A 23,036-nucleotide genomic window follows, 5' to 3' on the forward strand; every position below is an offset into this window, starting at 1 on the left:
CTGCACGGCCGGTGCTCTATCCACTGCATGACCTAGCTGCCCCCTTTTTTATTCTTCTTACCTAAATATCCCTTATAACATAAAATGAAGGGACCTTAATTCTTGTCAGAATATATAGCTAACAGCAAATGTCAAAACCACACACTAGCTTATCTAGTTATTAAAACTCCAATTACCTTAAAATTTCTATATCAGATTTGCTTATATTAGTTTACTATAAATATCCAGGACATCAAGAAAAATTCCTTTTATGGATTTAATTTTGAGTGTCCTTTCCAAGCAAAGGTCATGTGAATAGTCAAATGGTTTAAGCCAAATTTTTAGATTTATTCAATGAGACATTCAAACATCACATTTGGGGAAATCAAGGCAGAGAGGGGGCAACCTCAGGCTGCACTGAAAAGCTGTCCCTTCAGCTTTTTATCCCAGTGCATCTGTCACCTGTAGTCTCCAAACTTTCATTGGGCTTTTGGGCTTCAAAAGAGAATTAACCCAACAGTACTTCCTTTACTGGTCATACCTGACATCTGACACATAACAAAAGCCAATTAAAAGTCCCATGATCTAAAATGGTAATTCCATCTAATTTTTCATCACAAGACCTAAATACTAATTATAATCTTTATGGGGGGGCTCCCAATCAATCATCTCCCTTTTCTACACATATATCTACTCTTATTGTCCCTCTGGTGGCACCAACTTCTGATTTGCAGATCCACATCCCTTTGTCTGAAATCATATTTGTAGATAAAGATGCTGTGTCAGGGGCCTCTTGACTAGAGACCCCTCCTTCTGTCCTGCTATATTACACAATAGATAAATATCTCCTTTGACTAGGGGATCATCCCCCAGAATTCTCACATAACAATTAGCCAAAGATTGTCACAGAAAAATCTCAATTATTATCATTATTTGCATCTTTCCCATGTTATTCAGGTGTTTTCACTTCAAAGAAAATAACAGCCATTTTGGTGTATATACATATATATATATATATATATATATATTTTACATATATAATTTACATATAATTTTATACATATAATCAAAAAGTTCTTATGCAAAAAATTATCTATAATAAACTTGTTTAATTATTAGCTATGTTTGAAATACAATCATCACTTTCAGAATTCTCAATCCATTAGAACATCTTAGATGACTAAATTTCAAGGTGTTTGTTTATAATTCCAAATATATAATAAAAACAGTAATGAGTAACACATTAATTACTAGATTTTACAAAACAATCTTTCCATTATTGCATTTATACATGGACCTAGAGATCTAGAGCAAGGTCCAACATATTGTTCAAAAATTTCAGAGGTTCATGACTTTTGATGTTTTCCCTCATTTTCCCTACAAAGCAATCAATTAATTCCAGGCTTAACTTCTCAACATCTTACTCATCAATAAGTTATCTAATTATGTAACTAGGATTACATAATTTAAAATTTTCCAATCATTCCAAATCCCTGTCCTTCTAAGTTTGGAATCAACATGGGGGGAGAAATCAGCAATTTTACTTTTTACATCCATGCTGACATCTCATTCTCTTAAAGTCAAAACAAACAAGTTCTCTTAAAGCTAACCTTATAGCTGAATATCTTTTTTTACACCCAAATTTCTTTTACATTTTTATTTTACAAACTTATTTACCTCTTAATCCAAATACATTTTTATTTTCAAAAAGAAAATAAGATTCTCTGAGTTTAATCTTATACAGATGATAATTTTAAAACCCCAAAGCAAACTTTTTACTTATTCCAGTGTTACATTTACATAGAACAAGATCTCAAATAGATACATTTTCTTCTTCTTAAATGACGTATGTTAAGTAAGCTACTTTGATCTTATATATAGCAAAGCTTTCCACGAACTCTCTGGATCAAAAAAACCATGAGACAGTTAGACCATTGACAATGTATTCTCTAGTATTTTCATAACAAAACTTTACAAATGTGATAGATGAAACTTCAATTCATTCATTGTTTGTCATTACAACACAGTTTTTAAATTCTCAAAAAGTTTAGCTTGAATATGTTCTTATACAAAGTTGACTATACATAACACATTTCAATTCCATGTATATTCACTTTATTCCCTAGAACTTTGCAGCACAGAAAAATTCTTAAGACCAGATGTTTCTAAGAATCCCTTTTTATGGTTACAAGATTCTCTTTATGTTTCTCTTAACAATCTTATAAATTCCCAAAGTCAAATACAAAATAACCTTAAATTATTATCTTTTCAAAAACATAAAAGTTTGCAAATTCTTATCTTTATCAGTGTAATTCTAACTTCTCAATGTTCTAACATAAGAATTTTATCCTAATTGATCAATATTTCTTAACATTAGAACATTTAGGCATATCACTATCATAATCAAAATTGTACATTTTTGCAAACCTCTTAATTCAGTTACATGTATTTTCAGATTACTTTATGCAGATTATCTCATTATAGAGTTAACTAATTGAAGAAACAATAATAGAATGAAAAAAATTAACCTTTAAGTAGATATTGCTTTCATGTGAAGCTTTTCATATTATAGGGTTTATTACTTTCCTGTCAACTCACTGCCAGATATTAAAAAAGTGGCAGTCTAATGCAATTTTCAAATTACCTCCAACCTCATTTAAAAACATATCTCGGGGGCAGCTAGGTGGTGTAGTGGATAAAGTACCAGCCTTGGAGTCAGGAGTACCTGGGTTCAAATACGGTCTCAGACACTTACTAATTACCTAGCTGTGTGGCCTTGGGCAAGCCACTTAACCCCATTTGCCTTGCAAAAACCTAAAAAAAAAAACATATCTCAATTTAGCATAAACCTGGGTTATGCAAAACCAGAAGACATTCCATGGCTTATCAGTTGTCTTATATACTTTCTCTCTTTTAACATTGCTTTTCAAATCACTTCTCAAAACTCCCAAAATCAATCTTTTTATTTATATGAAGTCAAACCTGCTCATACTTTTTTCCCTCATGCTTTAACCAACTTTTATACTTCACAAATAGTTCAAGAACTCCAAGTTTCTCTATGCCTTTTCATTTTTCCTTGCAATCCTTTATTCTCTTTACAAGTCTTTCAAACCCATTACTCAGCCTGAACTACTTACATTTTCCTTCAATATACTGTTCCATTATTCTTTCCCATTTCTTTTTTATTTTAGTACATACTGTTCTTACTTATTCACTGGCTTACTTAAAACTTTAATTTTACAGCTGTATAGACCACATTGTAATACATGATTCTACTTTTCACAATACACTGAATATTTAACACTTCTTGATTTTTGAGAAGACAAACAGCCATTCAAAATTCCCACAGCTTAATTGGAATATCACCTGCCCTACCTCTTTAAATAGAATAAACCAAATAATTTCTTTCATAAGGGAACAGTCTTAGGTCTTTTTTGGGGGCTCTTCTGTTCTTAAATACTCAATTGACCTATTATTTTCTGTTTGGAAATGAAATAACATTAGCAGAATGTATATTTTCATTGATAAACTCCTAAAGTTATGATGCTACCTGGATCAATATATACTTCAGTCTTCCTTTTTCTGTTATTTCTATATAGTCAATTTATGTACTTTAGAATGGACAAAGACCTGACTCTCTTGTCCTTCTGGACTTTGCTTCCTCAAAACTTTCTCAATGTAAAATAGCATTTCTCTCATGATTTGTTTATTTAATATATTTTTTTACATCTAGTAATATTCCCTGTCTCTTTTCTGTTTCTATAACTTCAAATAAATTCTTTTTTAACACTTATTTTGCCAAGTCTTCATGAAACAATTTTCTCTCTCTCCTGCTCTTGTTTCAAAGTTGAAAGATTAGAGCCAGGACAGGGCTGCAAGTGGGGGAGAAAACAGTGGGGGAGGGATGAGGAAAAGACATCTGACTGAAGATGAGGGAAAGGAAAAGTCAGCGGTAGTTAATCATTTTCTTCACTTTCCCTTCTTACTTTGGTATGTCTTCCCAATTATTAAACTGAAACCTTAGGACCATCAGCCAGCACTTCACGGACTGATGGCGCCTCTTTGCCATTTTGTTTCAAATTCAGCCCCCAGCTTGAATCTCTTGAGATTGCCTGCTATACTTGGGCTGCCTAGGTTTGTGCCATATTTCCCCCTTGGCTCCTTCTCTACAGGTGTGGCAGGGTCTCTCTCTACTCCTTACCTTATAGACTAAACTGTTTAGGTGAAGCAGAAAGGTGGGTCACCTAGAGGCTCACTGGTCTTATCTGGGTCAGCTTTACAGACTCAGACTATTTAATGTTTTCCAGAACTCACAGGTCTTGCCTGCCTGGGTTTATGTATACTAACTTACATGACCCCCATGGCCTTTCAAATAACACATCAGCTTCTGTGGTAGGGCCATCTCCTTTCTTTCTCTCATTGTGTTGCCTCTGGAGGCCTTGGGACTTTTGATTTTGCTTGAACTGAGTCTCTAAATCATGAGATGCAGAAATAATCAGTATGGCACCTGCTTGCATCCATGTCCACACAAATCTTAAGGAAGGATTTTTGTCCTGAATGAGCCCCCAAATCTGTGTGGAATAAATTTATCCTAAAAGAAATTATCAGAGACTGGGTCTGAGCAAAAGAAAATCTTTATTACTTTTTCTCCAGAAAAGGCAGATTCACTGACATACCAATAGTATAAATCAGAGAAATGTACTGAAAGCACAAGAAGTTTGGTTTATATAGATTCTAACTGCAATTCCCCCACCCTAATCCTCTTCCCCTTTAGTCCATTGGCTGTAATATTTTCACAATATGTTTCCTACCATATGGTAAGGTGACCTAGAAGTTCTAATGACCTTCATAACTATTTTGACTAGAAGGATGATTCTCATGATCAGGATGCCTCAGTTAGCAAAACATCTTATTGCAAAAGCAGGATATCCTGAGTCCCTTGGAATGCAAGGTTTTTCTTGACATAAACATTTATTTAACCTGAGAAGAATTCATCAGAAATTATCCCACTTAATTAGCAAATCTGAAAGTTGAATGATTTAATATTTCTGTTTGACCTTCTGTTAGTTTGGGTATTTTATATTTTTAAAGGTATTCTTTTTTTTAGGTTTTTTTTCCCAAGGCAAATGGGGTTAAGTGGCTTGCCCAAGGCTACACAGCTAGGTAATTAGTAAGTGTCTGAGACCGGATTTGAATCCAGGTACTCCTGACTCCAAGGTTGGTGCTTTATCCACTATGCCACATAGCCTCCCCAAAGGTATTCTTCTATTTTAGGTTAGATACCTTTTAAAATTATTTATTTTTCAAATTATATGTAAAGATAATTTTCAACACTCATTTTTACAAAATTTTACAGCAATCTCCCTTCCCTCCACCCATCTGAGAATGGTAAGTAATCTGATATATGTTATACAAATTCAATTATGTTTCACATATTTCCATATTAATCACTACATGAAAGAAGCAATAGAACACAAAGAGAAAAACCACAAGAAGGAAAAAGCAAAAAAAAATTTTAAAGAAGATTTTATTTTCTTTTTTTCCCCCTCTGTTCTATGGTTTATTTATTTTCATATTATTATAGTACTCAGTTGTGAGAGTAAGCATAAACTCCCCCTCTCCCCAAAAGATAGAGAGAAATCTCAAGAGAAATGAAGTGAGAGAAAAGAATGTACTTCAGTTTGTGTTCAGATTCCATTGGCTCTGTCTCTGGAATGAGTTGCCTTCTTTATCATTAGTCCATCATAGAAGTCATTCAATATCTTTTCCCACAGCCATTATTACTATCTGTGTTTCCTTCCATTCTATTCCTCCCCTCTCTCATTTATTCTATCTCTCTCTCTCTCTCTCTCTCTCTCTCTCTCTCTCTCTCTCTCTCTCTCCTTTCACCCTGTCCCTACTTAGAAGCATGTTGTATCTGATTACCTACTCTCAAGGCTCTTCTCTCTATTCTATCACCTATTCCCCTCTTCCATCTCCTATCCCCTCATCCCATCCTCTTCCTCTCATTCTTCTCTAGGGTAAGATAAATTTCTATACACTACTGAGTGTGTATGTTATTTCTTCACTGAGTCATTTCTGATTAGAATGAAGGCTCACTCGTTCCCCCTTGTCTCCTCCCCTTCCACTCCATTGCAAAAGCTTTTTCTTGACTCTTTTATGTGAAATATTTTAGCTCATTCTAACTCTCCTTTCCCTTCCCTTCACTCATTGACTCTATACCATATTATAGCATTATATTCAATTCCCTCCTGTGCCTAATCTATATATGCTCCTTCTAGCTGCTCTTTAAATGAGAAGGTTCATATGATTTATCAGTATCTTCTTTCTATGCAGGAATACACATAGCTCAGCACAATTAAGTTCCTCATAATTAGTCCTTCCTGTCTACCCTCTTTATACTTCACCTGAGTTCTGTACTTGGAGATCAAACTTTCTGTTCAACTCTGGTCATTTAAACAGGAATGCTTGAAAGTTCCCTGTTTCATTGAATGTCCATCTTCTCCCCTGAAAGAGGATGTTCAGTTTTCCTGGGTAATTGATTCTAGGTTGTAAACCAAGCTCTTTTGCCTTTGGAATATCATATTCCAAGTCCGACGAGCCCTTAATATAGATGCTGCCAGATCCTGTGTAATCCTGATTGTAGCACCATGGTAGTTGAATTGTTTCTTTCTGTCAACTTGAAGTATTTTCTCTTTGACTTGGGAGTTTGGGAATTTGGCTGTAAGTTTTTCTTTAGGGATCTTTTTCAGGAGGTGATTGATGGATTCCCTCAATTTCTATTTTACCCCCTACTTTTATGATCTCAGGGAAATTTTGCTGTATTATTTCATGAAAGATGAAGCTTAGTCTATTATCCTGCTCATGATGATTTTCAGATAGCCCAATAATTTTAAATATGTCTCCTGATTCTGTTTTCTATGTCAGTTGTTTTTTCTAATGAGATATTTCACATTTTCTTCTAATTTTTTGATTCTTTTGGTATTGTATTATTTTTTGATTTCTCATAAAGTCATTAGCTTCCTTTAGCTCCATTCTACATTTGAAGGAGTTATTTTCTTCACAGAGTTTTTTTAATCTCCTTATCCAGTTGGTCACTTCTGCTTTTTAAGGCATTCTTCTCATTTGCTTTTTGGGTTGCTTTTTCCAGTTGGCCTAAACATGTTATTTTCTTTTTTTTAATTTATTTTTTCTTTCTTTCTTTTATTTTATTTTTTTAATTCTCATTTTGTACAAATGCTTTTTTTACATTAATAAAATATTCTTGTTTAAGAGTAAATGAAATACCCCCTTGCCCCCATGAATATAGACTTGCTTGAGAGATAAAGTAAAGGGGAGAGAAAAAAAATTAAAATAAAAAAATAGTAATAATTGTAGGTATGGCCAGGTGGCACAATGGACGAAGCACCAGCCCTGGAGCCATGAGCACCCGAGCCCACATCCAGCCCCGTAGACCCAACAATCACCCAGCCATGTGACATGCAAGCCACCCGATCCCCACTGCTCTGCAAAAACCAAAAAGAAGAAAAAAAAGACACAAAATAAAAATAGTAGGGGTGGCTGGGTGGCAGACACAGCATTGGTCCTTGAGCCAGGAGGACCTGGGTCCAAATCTGGCTTCAGACACCCAAAGATCACCCTGCTATGTGGCCCCAGGCAGGCCACCCAGCCCCATTTGCCCTGCACCCTCCCCCAAATAATAATAATAAAAAATATGCTTCAGTCTTTGTTCCAACACCAACAGCTCTGTCATGGGTGGATCACATTCTTTATGGTAAGTCCATCTCAAAAGTTACTTCCATATTTTTCCAATGTTGCCATTGCTGATCGCAACACCCTCATTTCATATTTCTCCACTACCATGTACTATATTTTCTCTCTCCTTTCACTCTGACTCTGCTCTAGGGTAGCTGAGTGGCGCAGCAGACAGATCCCTGGTCCTGGGGACAAGAGGCCCTGAGCCCCCATACCACCCCTTAGACCCAGAATCCACCTGGCCCTATGGTCCTGGACAGGGATCAATAGTTCAGAACCAAAAAAATGAAAAATTAGAAGAAAATGTGAAATATCTTATTGAAAAAACAACTGATATGGAAAACAGACTTAGGAAAGATAATTTAAAAATTATTGGAATACCTGAAAGTCAAGATCAGGAAAAGAGCCTTGACATTATTTTCAAAGAATTACTACAGGAAAATTGCCCTGATATTCTAGAAGCAGAGGGCAAAATAGAAATGGAGAGAATCCATCGATCCCCCCAAGAAAGAGATACCAAAAAACCAACCCATAGGAATATTATAGCCAAGTTCCAGAACTCCCAAGTCAAAGAGAAAATATTACAAGCAGCCAGAAGGACACAGTTCAAATATCATGGAGCTGAAGTCAGGATCACACAGGACTTAGCAGCAACTACATTGGAAGCTCATAGGGCTTGGAATATAATATACCAGAAGGCAAAAGAGCTTAGAATGCAGTGAAGAATGAACTACCCGGGCGGCTAGGTGGCATAGTGGATAAAGCACTGGCCTTGGAGTCAGGAGTACCTGGGTTCAAATCTGGTCTCAGACACTTAATAATTACCTATCTGTGTGGCCTTGGGCAAGCTACTTAACTCCATTTGCCTTGCAAAAACCTAAAAAAAAAAAAAGAATGAACTACCCAATATGTTATTTTCTTCAGTCTTTTTGGTATTTCTTTCACCAAGCTGCTGACTTGGTTTTCATGATTTACCTGCTCTCATTTCTCTTCCCAATTTTTCCTCTATCTTCCTTACTTGCTTTTCAAAGTTTTTTCCTGAGCTCATGCATAGCCTGATCCCATTTCTTATTTCTCTTGGAGGCTCTAGATACAGAAGCTTCAACTTTGTCATTTTCTGAGTGTATATTTTGATCCTCCATGGGACCAATTTTCTATAGGCAGGTTCCTTTTCTGTTTGCTCATTTCCTCAGTCTATGACTGATTTACTGCATTTCCAAGTTTTGGGGGGTTTGGGGCACCCCACAAGTATCTTAATTCCTCCAAGGACTTATAAGGGGCTCTGACTGCTCTCTTGTCTGTGCTCTGGTCTGTGGATGACCACAAGCATATCTCTCTGCCCTGAGGCTATGAGGAGGGTTCCTGCTTCTCTGTGGTAGTAGACACCCCAGACTGGGCCCTGCATCTGAGTGTAGTCAAAGCAGCAGTGTCCTGCCCCAGGCATAGCACAGACACCTCTATCGTCTCTCCCCATCTCCTTACCATCTGTGGACTGAGAGATCTGGAAGTACTGGGTGGCTCCACAGGTACCTGTCACAGATTCCCCCGCAGGGTTGCTCTGAGGCCAAGGCTGGATGGGGCTCTGTGCTCACTCTGGTGTGGCAGAGTTCTCTCTCTGCCCCTTCAAGCTGTCCCTAGTGATCCTGGGACAAGAAGTCTGGAAACCACCCCCTCTATCACAGACCCAGGTGCCCCCAGGAACCCAGATGCCCCATGAACTGTTCCTCGAAGGCTGGAGCTGGCTAGGCTGCACTGTTGTCCAGTGAAACAGACCTTTCCCATGGATATTCTAAGTTGTCTTGGACTGAGAAATTGTATCACTTAGTCTTTCTGTGGGTTCTGTCCCTCTAAATTTTGGCTAGAGTCATAATTCAATGGCTTTTGGAGTTTTTTGGAGATGAGTTTCTGGGAATTTCTACTATCACACTGCCATTTTGGCTCCACTCCCCAAAAACAAATTTTAAAAAGTGAAAATAGTACACTTTGATCTGAATTCAAATTCCATAATTCTTTCTCTGGATGTGAATGCCATTTCCCAAGGTTCTGATAATTTATATTTTTGCAAGGCAATGGGGTTAAGTCATTTTCCTAAGATCACACAGCTAATTATTAAGTGTCTGAGTTCAGAACTGAACTCAGGTCCTCCTGACTCCAGGGTCAGTGCTCTATCCACTGTGCAACTTAGCTGCCCTGGTTCTGATCATTTATAAAAAAAATTTCTGGTTTTGTTTTGATTTAACCTTATTTGATTGCTGTTCTATTGATAAAATTTTCTGCCTTCCTTTTTTTAAAATCAGGTTGGCCAACAAATTTTTAAATTTTACTAATCATTTTCAAAGAACTAGATTTTAGTTTTGGTTAACCATCTCTATAGATTTTTAAATTTTTATATATTCATTTTCCTCTAATTTTCTGTGTCTTCTCCTTTGTGCTTATTTTAGGTTTGGGTTTTTTCCTTGACTTTCTCTCTTTTAAAATGTTTATTCAGTTTATTATCTCATTTTCTATTTTGTTGATATATGTATATATATATATATATATATATATATATATATATAGAGAGAGAGAGAGAGAGAGAGAGAGAGAGAGAGAGAGAAAATTTTCCACATGAGGACTATTTTACCTGCATTCCAGAAATTTTGGTTTGCTGCCTCATAACTATTATTTTCTTTTACAGTGTTGTTAATTATTTTTGTTTTGTTCTTTGATTTACTCATTATTTAGAAGTTGTCAGCTCTACATTTGAGTCTGTGTCTTTCATCTGTACTCCCTGAGATGATTACTGTTTTTATTATATTATTGTTTATAAAGAATGTATTTAGTATTTCTTGCTTTTTACATTAATTTTTAATATTTTTGTACCCTAATACATACTAAAATTTTGTAAAAGTTCCACATGGCACTGAGAAATACATATATATACATTAGTGATCTTAATTAAATAGTACAATTATTCTTTTAGCTCTGTTACTCAAATAATTTGTGCAGTTCTATATTTTTGTTTATCTTTCTATTAGACAGAAAGTAATAGTAATGTCTTCTGCTGTTTTTGTATTTCTAATCTTATTTTTTTATTAGTTGTTTTCTTAGTTTTCCTTTATGAATTTAAATGCTAGGGTATTTGAACATACAAGTTTAATTGTTGTCTGTTGATCCTTTCAGCAAAATAAAATTTCCTTGTTTAATCTCTTTATGTAGTGAATTTTTATTGTTTCTTTTGTGTGATAGCATGATTGCAATTCTTGTTTTGGCTTTGGATTCACCTTTCTGGTGAACATTTCTTTCTAGTCTGTCATTTTAATTCTGTGTATAACTTTTTTTTAGATGTATTTTTTGTATGCAGCAGACTATGGTTTTGTTTTCATATTCAATTTGTTACTCTTTCATTTTATTGTATTGTTTAATCCATTTATAGTTAAACTTAAGAAAGCTTGGTTCATAATTTCCTCTGTTTTTCTGTAATAGAGTTGCTTATGAATTAAGATTGCCTTTTTGTTTCTTTTGACCTGCCTTTTAGTTGTTTTTTCTTGTTCTATTTTAAGGCAAATCTATTACCACTTATTCTCTTCCTTAAGATCCGTAAAATCCTTAAACTCCATCCTCTGTCTCACCATTTATCTTCCTCTTCTCTAGTTTTGGAGTTTTACTAATTTATTCTTTTTTCTTTTTTTCCTTTTATTTAATCATTGAATTATTTACCATTTCCTCCCTCTCAATTAGTCAAGCAAAAGTTTCCTTCCTTTCTTCTCCTTCAACTTGCTGTGTTTGTTAGTTTTTTTCATTTTTCTGCACATTTTTCTAAAAAATAATTTCCTTTCTTCATTCTCTTTACTTCTTTTTCTTTTCCTTTTCCCCTATTTATATACTTTCATTATTTGGTTCATAGTCCTAATATCAATTTATTCTTTGTGTAGTCTCTGAATTCAACATGAATTAAAGATTCTAAGGTTCCTATTTTGATTTGCTTCTTTTAAAGTTTCTGTATTTTTGCCATGTGCTCCCTTTTCCCATTTCACTTTTAGAAGTATCAATTCCATAGAAATAGAAAGAACAGAAATTTACCTCATGGTATAAATTTCTCTGTGACTTTGATTGTGCAGTTCATTTTTATTCCTTGTCTTTTTCATGATAATTTTTTTTTATCTTTGTCATGATGCATCTTCTCTGGGTTCATGCACTAGTACTATTCTGGTTGTTAATTGCCTCAAGAGATTTGATTTCTTTTCCCCTGAGAGAAGATACTATGCATGAGGCACCATAGTCTCTCAGATTCTCAATCTCTGATGATTATACTCACTAAAAAGTCCCCTTTCTGCCATCATAGAATAGCTTTCTTCCCCATGGAATGTTTAATGGAAACTCACTGAGATTCCTCTCTTATCCATTTCCTTTCCTTCCTTTGCCATTCTACCCATTCTCCTGCAAACTCTCTTCTTCTTGAAAGAATACAGGAGTTATTTTTCTTTCATTTTTTTCCTTTGATATGACATATATGACATTCCCTTTTATCATCTTTTTCTCCTCTTCCCTCTTATGTACCCTCATCTTCTGTAATTTAGTCCCAACAATTCACCAATAGGAGAATCACTGTGAGGTTTAGTACATAACTTTTCCTTTGTTTCCTTGCATTCTTCCCACAAAATCTCAGCAGTCTCCTGACTGCTGCTGTTGTTGTTGCTATTAAACTCCATAGTTGCCTTCTTCTTCCTAGTTTTTCCTCCTTTTCTTTCTGGGGTAATGTTTTTTTATTTCTACTTTCTTTTGTTCATTTTCTTTTGCTTTTCTTATATTTTTGTTGCATGAGGTTATTGGAAGTTTTAAAATCAGTTTTTCTTTTTATTGATAAGGTTCAGGTTTAGTAGATATACCATCTTTTTTCTTTTTTCCCTTTGCTCTTTGGAACATATTGTTTCATTTTCCTCTGTTTGGGGTGAGTATAGAATTGTCTTAGGTTACTTGATCTTTCTTTCTCCTTTATTTGAAGGTCTTTTTCCTAGTCATTCATGAAACTTACAAATCTATCTTTGAATTTATTCAATTTAATCACTATATGTTTTGGGATTTCTAGCTTAGATTTTTTGTTTCTTTGTTTTTTTTCCCTTTCTGGGGATAAACTGCAAGTTCTTTGGATTGGCTCCCTGTTCTATATATTCAGAAATCTTGGCAAATTTTCTGGTTTTATTTCTTGCTACATAGTTTTCAGGTTTTTTTGATTTGTTGTGTTCTTTTGGGATGCCTATCATAAGTTGTGTTTATGTATGCTGTCTTTGAGATCAAGATGTCTTGTTTTAAAGAGATTATATTTTTTAAAAATGCTTACTTTTTGTTTTTCTCTTCACATTTCCTTTCACTTCTGTGTTTCTGTAGTCTCAGTCAATTGTACTCTCTTATATTTCTTTGGTGAGATTCAAAATATGAATATATGTTGGTTTTTCCCCTATTCTATTAATTATATCTGCTATGTAGACCACAAATCTAGGTTTAAAAATTCTTATTTCTTTTTTAAACCTTCAAAGAAATCTTCCTGGAGTTCCTTGCTTTCTTGGGAATTTAGAAAGTCCTCAACCTTCTCAGGTATTGATTTTCTTTCATTCACCTTGTAATATTTATGCAGAGATCTTTGGGACTGCTTAGATGATTTGGAGACCATATTCCCTTTTGTAATGAATATTTCCCTCTTGGTTTGTTTGCTTCTGCCCAAGGTTTTTGAATTTTCCTCATTGTAAGATCTTTAGTAATTTTAGGTAATTTAGTATTTAAATTTGGTAATTTATATTTGCCTTGTGTTTACTCTATGACTACTTTTTTCCAATGAGTTTTCCTGAGGGCTAGACATCAAAGGTCTCTCAACTTCCTCCAGCTTTGGGGAATTCATTTTTAACTTGCTTTATTTTTTGCCCCAAGTAACTTTTCATGGATGGGAGTGGAATGGGGTTGGAGAACAGTGCTGACCTTAGCTAGATACCAGTCCCATTTCCTTTGAACCTGTCCTCCTTCCCTTGTCCTCATATATACACTGGGATTTTGCACCCCCCCCCCCATTTCCTTTATTACTTAGTTCTCTGGCTGAACACTGTTGCAACACAGCATGTGCTATACCATTGTCCTAGGCAGAGCAAATTCTCAAGTTCCTGTGCCTCAGCTTCCACTATCAGACAAAGAAGGAAATTGAGTTCTGTTGCAAGTATATGACAAATGGGTTGGGTTGTGCTACTCTACTAGAGCTGCTAGAGCACTGGTCTTGGGATAATCCTGACCCCAATTTTTTTAATTATTCTAATTTTGTTTTTATTTCTTGTTTCAATTATCACCCAGGAAGGCTGGGGCAACAACAATGTGCTTCAGTGTTCTGGAAAAAAAATTTCTAAATTACCTGTCTCAAGGTCACACAGCTGAGTAATTATTTAGTGTCTGGGATCTGATTTGAATTTAGGTTTTCCTGACTCTAGGACCAGTGCTCTACCCACTACTCCAGGCCATAATTCCAAATTGTTCTTTGCAATGATTGGTTTAGTTCATAATTCACATAAAAGTGCTTAAGTATCTCAATTTCCCCAACAAATCGCATTTGCCATTTTCCTTTTATGTCATATTAGTCAATCTGATAGATATGAGGTAGTATTTGTTTTAATTTGCATTTCTCTAATGAGTAGTGATTCAGAGATTTTTCATGACTATAGATAGCTTTGATTTCTTTATCTGAAAACAGAATGTTCATATTCTTTGACCACTTATCAAATGAGGGATGACTTGTAATCTTATATATTTGACTCAGGTCTCTCCAATTTTAGAAATGAGGTCTTTTATCAGAGAAACTTGCTATACATTTTTTCATAATTAAGCTGTTTTCTACCTCCTTTTCTATCACTTTTTCCTTTCATCCTGTTCCTCCTTAAAAGTGTTTTGCTTCTGATCACTGCCTCCTCAATTCACCATTCTTTCTATCAGTCCCCTCCCCCCATACCCTTTCCTTCCTACTTTCCTGTAGAGTTGAGTTCTATTTCCAACTGAGTATGTTTCTTTTTTTTTAATATTTAATATTTATTTATTCTCATTTTGTACAAATGTTTTTATACATTATTAAAATACTATTGTTTAAGAGTAAACAAAATACCCCCTCCACCCAAAAAATACAGACTCGCTTGAACAAAAAAATAAAAGGGAGAGAAAAAAATTAAAATTAAAAAAAAATAGTAATAAATGTAGATATGGCCAGGTGGCACAATGGACAGAGCACCAGACCTGGAGCCAGGAATACCTGAGCCCATATCCAGCCCCATACACCCAACAATCACCCAGCTGTGTGACATGCAAGCCACCCCAACCACACTGCCATGCATAAACCAAAAAAAGAGGGAAAAAAAGACCCAAAATAAAATAAAATAGTAATGATAGTAGGGGTGGCCGGGTGGCAGACAGGGCACTGGTCCTTGAGCCAGGAGCACCTGGGTCCAAATCCGGCCTCAGATACCCAACAATCACCCTGCTATGTGGCCTGAGGCAGGCCACCCAACCCATTTGCCCTGCACCCCCCCCCCAAAATGATAATAAAAAATGTGCTTCAGTCTTTGTTCTAACACCAACAACTCTGTCGTGGGTGGATCACATTCTTTATGATAAGTCCATCGCAAAAGTTACTTTCATATTTTTCCACCGTTGTCATTGCTGATCGCAACTCCCTCCTTTCATATTTCTCCACTACCATGTACTATATTTTCTCTCTCCTTTCACACTGACTCTGCTGTAGGGTAGCTGGGTGGTGCATCAGACAGATCCCTGGTCCTGGGGCCAAGAGGCCCCGAGCCACCCTACCATCCCTTAGGCCCAGCACCCACCTGGCCCTATGGCCACAGACAGGCCATCCAATCCCAGCCCCTTGCAAGAAGTAAAAAAGAAAATGTGTTATATCTGACCACTCTCCCCCCATGGTCCATCCTCTCCTCCATCACTCACATCCCCCTCTTCCCCCCAGTCCCCCCTTCTTACTCCAGATGTCTATACCCCATTGAATATATATGCTGTTTCCTCTCCTAGCCACCTCTGATGAGAGCAAAGATTCCCTCATTCCCCCTTGTCTTCCCCCTTCCATATCATTGCAATAGCTCATTGTAATAAAGAAAAATCTTATTATATGAAATATCTTGGCCTATTCTCCCTCTCTTTTTTCTTTCTCCCATTACATTTCCTTTTTTTTCCTATTGACTCCATTTTTACACCATATTTTATCTTCAAAATCAGCTTTCTCCTGTGCTTCAACTATGAAAGCTCCTTCTACCTGCTCTATTACCTGAGAAGGTTCATATGAGTATTATCAGTGTCATTTTTCTATGCAGGAATACATGCAGTTCATCATCATTAAGTTCCTCATATTTTCCCCTTCTCTTCCAAACTCTATGCTTCACCTGAGTCCTGTATTTGAAGATCAAACCTTCTGTTCAGCTCCGGCCATTCCAACAGGAACATTTGAAATTCTCCTGGTTCATTGAAAGTCCATCTTTCTCCCTGGAAGAGGACATTCTTTTTTTTAAATTTATTTTTATTAAAGATATTATTTGAGTTTTACAATTTTCCCCCTAGTCTTGCTTCCCTCCCCCCACGCCACCACAGAAAGCACTCTGTCAGTCTTTACTTTGTTTCCATGTTTCCATGTTGTACCTTGATCCAAATTGGGTGTGATGAGAGAGAAATCATATCCTTAAAGAAGAGAAGTCTAAGAGATAACAAGATCAGACAATATGATATCTGTTTTTTTCTAAATTAAAGGGAATAGTCCTTGAACTTTGTTCAAATTCCACAGCTCCTTATCTGGATACAGATGGCACTCTCCTTTGCAGACAGCCCAAAATTGTTCCCGATTGTTGCACTGATGGAATGAGCAGGTCCTTCAAGGTTGATCATCACTCCCATGTTGCTGTTATGGTATACAGTGTTTTTTCTGGTTCTGCTCATCTCACTCAGTATCAGTTCATACAAATCCCTTCAGCCTTCCCTGAATTCCTGTCCCTCCTGATTTCTAATAGAACAATAGTGTTCCATGACATACATATAACACAGTTTGCTAAGCCATTCCCCAATTGAAGGACACTTACTTGATTTCCAATTCTTTGCCACCACAAACAGGGCTGCTATAAATATTTTTGTACAAGTGATGTTTTTACCCTTTCTCATCATCTCTTCAGGATATAGACCCAGTAGTGGTATTGCTGGGTCAAAGGGTATGCACATTTTTGTTGCCCTTGGGTTTAGTTCCAAATATCTCTCCAGAAAGGTTGCATGAGTTCACAGCTCCACCAGCAGTGTAATAGTGTCCCAGATTTCCCACAACCCTTCCAACAATGATTATTATCCTTTCTGGTCATACTGGCCAATCTGAGAGGTGTGAGGTGGTACTTCAGAGAAGCTTTAATTTGCATTTCTCTAATAATTAATGATTTAGAGCAATTTTTCATATGGCTATGGATTGCTTTGATCTCCCCATCTGTAAATTGCCTTCGCATATCCTTTGACCATTTGTCAATTGGGGAATGGCTTTTTGTTTTAAAAATATGACTCAGTTCTCTGTATGTTTTAGAAATGAGTCCTTTGTCAGAATCATTAGTCGTAAAGATTGTTTCCCAATTTACTACATTTCTTTTTATCTTGGTTCACAGCTGCTGATTCAACCACTCTCAAGTTCTGCTACCAACATGCGGGGACTGAACTAGATGCTATTTCATTTTCTCCTCAGAGAGACAGACCTTTCCTGATGACCTTCTGACTGGTCTTGGACTGGTAAGTTGTTTTACCCCATACTTTTGTTGATTCTACTGCTCCAGGATTTGTTTTGAGATGTTATTTTAAAGTTGTTTGCTTGGGGGGGGGGGGTGTTGCGGTCCACTCTGGGCAGCTGGGTCTCAGTTTATTTCACACAACTCTTCGGGGAGCTCTGCTGGACACGTCCCACATGTTCAATAATGAAAGTCATCCAGTGAGAGATAAGCAAGGAGTTTATTGCAGGTATATGCTACATCTCTGACTTACATAGTTGAAATAAGGGTATATATAAGCCTAGTCCCCTTGTATCAGCATCCCTCATCTCCAGGCCTGTGGAAGTATAAGGGGCATGCCACAAAAGGTCTGTATCCTGGAAAATGTGGAATCTTTAACAAGATAAAGATGAAAGGTAGAGAGATATGTACCAGAACTCCTTCCTGGGACAGTTGAACAATATGAGGATGAAAGGCAGAGGGATAAGGACAAAAGGTCCTTCCTGAGAATATTCAACAAGATAAGGATGAAAGGCAGGAGAACAAAGAGAGAGAAGGGCCAGAGCTCCTTCCTGAGTTCAGAGCACTCTGGTATGGCCATTCCTGTTGTCCCAGGTCTCAATGACTCTCAGGATGAACTCCTCATGGCCACATACTCTGTCTATTATCCCCTTACAATTCCCCTTTCTTGTTTAAGTGCAAAGCGCCCTATAGATTCCCAGAAAAGCGTTGTCTTGGAGGATCAACAAAAACATCAATCAGAACCTTTCTTATTCATGAGATGAGGACTTGCATCACAAGGGGCACACACAAGCAAAATAATAAAAGTCCAATACCAAACAATATATAAGGTAAAAATATATGCAACAGACCACCAGATTGAGCATGAAAGAACTGATCAGAATCTGCTGCCTGGTCAATATAATCAGCTATTTGGGCTAATTTTGACAATTCTAATGTAACATTTTTCATACTCAATCCATACAACTGGGCTCTAATAACATTCCATTCTACTTGAGATTCATTATATTGCACTTTGGTCAAACAATATTGATTATATCTATAATCACATTGTAACCTTTGTTGTAATTCCAAATATTGTACTTCTTCTCCCAAAAACATAGTGGCTTTCTACAATTGATATAATGCTTTATAAAATTGCTCATCTACCTGAAGCTGATGTTTAAATCCCACTGAAACATTCCGCATTAATTCTTGTAAGCCCTGTGCTTCAACTATTTGATTCTGAGTATTAGATATTGACATAGCAAGGGCTGTAGAAGCCACAATGGCCTCTACCAGTAATGTAATGCCCAAAATAACACAAAAAAAAATCTTCTGTTTCTCTGTTGAAAGGATAATATTTTCTCATTAATTGTCTCAAAAATATGATCACTATGTGTTCTATAACATGTTTTTTGTTTTTACAATAGTAAATGCATAATGTGGTCATGTTACTTTGAAAACTTTTCTACCTACAGCAAATTTAGGGCCTATGCAGGTTCTTACTAAACAATTCATACAGGTTAAATTGAACACCCCATCAGAATATTTAGTTAATGTAATATTAGATTTTCCTTCTACTAAAAATGCATATTCCTTACCCAAGCATACCCTGGCACTAATAGCAATATTACTAGTTATATTATTCCTTATATCAATATTAACCAATTCAGGCATTCCTTGCACAGTATGTCCCCCAACCAATGCAACAAATGTTTCTATCCCTTTAACCTCTATTCCAGATCCATATATATATATGTATATATATATATATACACATATATATATATACATATATATATATATATATTGCAGTCAAGGATAATTTACTGCTCCTCTATCTTGCATGTCTCTTGTGGTATTATGACAAGATATTAAATATTCTGTATAATTCATAAAGTCTAAAGGTACTTTGATGCACTGATGAGTATGGCAATATTTAAAGGGCATGAAGCCAGGATAATGATACATAAGTGAATAGAATTACAAGAACTTAACCTGTTTCCTTGATATTGTTTAGTTTCATTCAAAGGTATCTCAGTGCCATTTAATCTCTATGTATATAAGTGATATTTCCTGGTGTCAATTTATATAGAATTCTTATTTGTTTTTACAGCAATATCCCACAAATATATCCTTCCATCCATAATCTGAGTACACCATCTATCAGCAGGTACAATACTTTTAGTGTAATTCCATTCAGTGCTCAACCAGATTCCTCCCATTTGTTTCTGGAAGTACATAGGAAATCCTTTAATCAATCCCATGAAAGTCATTGTTTTGTTAAAGTTCTGTATGGATTCATTACTTGTTATTTCTTCAACACTCCCTTCATCGTACATTCAAGAAAGATTTCCATGTAAAATAAATTCTAGCATAGTATCTGTCCAGGATAGTGTTTTCAACCACAGTGGAGACAGAATGAGAGCCCATCAATGATCAGTCATATTAGCCTTTCCTACAGTTAACACATGCATCATCATAAATGTTCATATGAGTATCTTTGTCTTTTATGAGCATGATTCTTTCTTCCTCTTTTGCCTTGCCTTCTCTTTTGTCGATTCTTCCTCAGTTTCCACATTTCTTATTCTTTTTGCAGAAACCCATTTGTCTCCATGATCTGTGGAAACACAAAGAAAACCTGGACCCCATATTAATACTCTGTAAGGTCCATACCATGGGCCATCGAGCTCCTTTACCAATACCATAGATTTTATTTTCAGAATTATTTTTAAAGTATTTTCTTTCCAACTGTTTCTTAATTTGTATAAAATGTCTCATGGCTGGAGACAAATTGTCCAATTTAGAAATTTGTAAAAAATTATGTATATATCTATATATATCTATATATATATCTATATATATCTATATATATATATCTATATATATATATCTATATATATATATATTGCTTTGTCTAGAATTCCTTGTGTTAGACATCCTCTTCCCCTTTCTTGTTTAGCGAGGATTGCCTTAATATTTCTGTTAGCATGTTCCACTATGGCCTGACATGTAGGATTGTAAGGAATTCCAGTGACATGCTTTATTCCCTAAAACTTTTAAATTACAAAGATTTCTTAAGACCAATTGTTGCTAAAAAATCCCTTCTTATGACTATAAGATTTTCTTCATACTTCTCTTAAATTCCAAAAGTCATATTCAAATTAGTTTTAAATCATCTTCTTTTCAAAAGCCTAAAAACTTTGCAAATTCTTATCTTTATCAGTGCAATACTAACTTCTCAATGCTTTCATTTATAAAAACTTCCTATCCTTACTGACCAACATTTCTTAATATTAAATTCTTATTATTAAATTAAATTCTTAATATTAAAACATTCTATATTCTGGGAATGAGAGATTCCCCACAATTTGAGATATCAAAGTGATATGTACTAATTCCTTACCTTTATTGTTTATCATTACTCACTCATTCCAGATTCTTCCCAGATACATGATCCACATTCCAATCAGTGTAAAATATTAACTTCCTCTTAGTTATTCTAAAGCTAACTCACAAGTCTGTCCTGACTCCCATAACTCTGGAGGAGCCATAAAACATCAGAATCCAAACTCAAACATATTCTTTACAAACCCCTTAATTCAATTTACATGTATCTTTGGATTAGCATACTATAGGATCAATAATAACATAATTAACATTTACCTTACAATTGCTTTCATATCAAACTTTTTACTTTATGGGGTTTATTATTTTTCTAATCAATTCATTGCCAAACATTGCAAAAATTACCAATTTAATGCAATTTTAAATCAGCCCAACCTCATATAAACACATATGTCCCTATAGACTTACAGTTCTATACTTTCTTCTTTTCTTATAGTGATTTGTACACCATTTTCCAAAGTTCCCAAAATCCATTTTTTGTATACAAAGTCAACCCTGCTCAAACCTTTCCATACTTAACAAATGTTTCAAAAGAAACCCCAATTGTCTCTAAGTCTGGATTTTCTTTCCAGTACTTTCAGAATCTCTTACTCAAACTATACCACTCACATTTTTCCACCATTCCTTTTCATTAGCTCCTCTTGACTTTAATTCATACTATTCCGAACTAGAGTCACATAGCTTATACAGCTATATAACTACAGATATGATTCCACTTTTCACTATGCATTTTTCCTTCCAAGGTTTTAATATTTAACATTTCTTGATTACAACTGCTAGAATCCTGGAGAAGGCAGTCATTCAAAAATCCCTTAGCCTAATTAGAATATTCCCTGCCCCCCTTCTTCAAATAGAGTAAACTAAATAACTTTTATAGAGAGAGACCATCCTAGATTCTTTCTGGGGGTGGTGATCTTCTATTCTTCAACCCTTACATGTCCCATAATTTTCTGTAATAACTAACAATATCTGAATCTATATTGATAAACTCCTGAAGCTCTAATGATGCCATATCATTCTGGAAAAAAATTAATTATTTAGTTTCCCCTATATGGGCATTTTGGTAACCACATTATACACTTTAGGATTAACCTGACTCTCTTGTCTTTCTGAAATTTATTTTCCCTATTTTCAAATTAAAATAGCATTTCTTTCTATGATTTCTTTGTTTAACATATTTGGTAATATTTGCTGTTTCTTTAACTTCAGTGTCCTTTTTAACACTTACTTTACTAATTCTTCCTGAAATAGCTCTCCCTCCTGAAAGTGGGAGGGAGGGGGAAACACTCTGGCAGCACAGAATCAAGGAGAATGGGAAAGAGAAGGGAACATAAAAAGGAATTGGGGGGGGGCCTCCTCATAATAGTAAAATAACAGGGTGAGTAGTTTGGCCTCAGTCAATTTAACATCAGAATCCATTCCTTTTTTAAAAATAAAAACAAAAAATCCTGGAAGAGGAGGGGGATCAGATTACTCACAGAAAGCAGGCTCAAGGGGAGAGCCAGTGAGGGCATTAGATGTCAGAATAACAAAGAACAGCAATTTAAATGAGGCAACCCAAGGACAATTTTAGGGGAACTTTTCTCCCCATCTAGCAAATCAATAGAAGAACCCAAACACACAAGTAAACAGACAATCTAAACACATAAAGACAGACAAGGCACAAGCACAGTTTATACAAACACAATAGAATTTTCCAAACTGACAATCTCAACACACATCCACAAACACAGACCAATGGCAAATTCCTGACGTCTCAGGAATGCCGTGAGGGGAGATTCTCTCTTAAACTAGTAAGAAGGAGCTGGTAGGGAGGAAGAGGCCAAATTTCATCCTCCTGTACAACTTTATTTCTTTTCTTTCTTTTCTTTTCTTTTCTTTTCTTTTCTTTTCTTTTCTTTTCTTTTCTTTTCTTTTCTTTTCTTTTCTTTTCTTTTCTTTTCTTTTTTTTTTAATATAGTTTTACTGTCTGTTTGACTTTCTATAGAGAAATGTCGCTCCATTCCCTCAAAAGCATTTTTCACTATACCAATTATCAAGAAATCTAGTTAAGATAATCAGGGAATTCTTGTTCATAGCTAGTCATCTGTTCTCCTATTACCTGCCATTTGTCTTCTGTTATTTCTATATTCTGGGCCCATGGTG

Source organism: Macrotis lagotis, chromosome 1 (assembly GCF_037893015.1).
Source record: "Macrotis lagotis isolate mMagLag1 chromosome 1, bilby.v1.9.chrom.fasta, whole genome shotgun sequence".
NCBI lineage: Eukaryota > Metazoa > Chordata > Mammalia > Peramelemorphia > Peramelidae > Macrotis > Macrotis lagotis.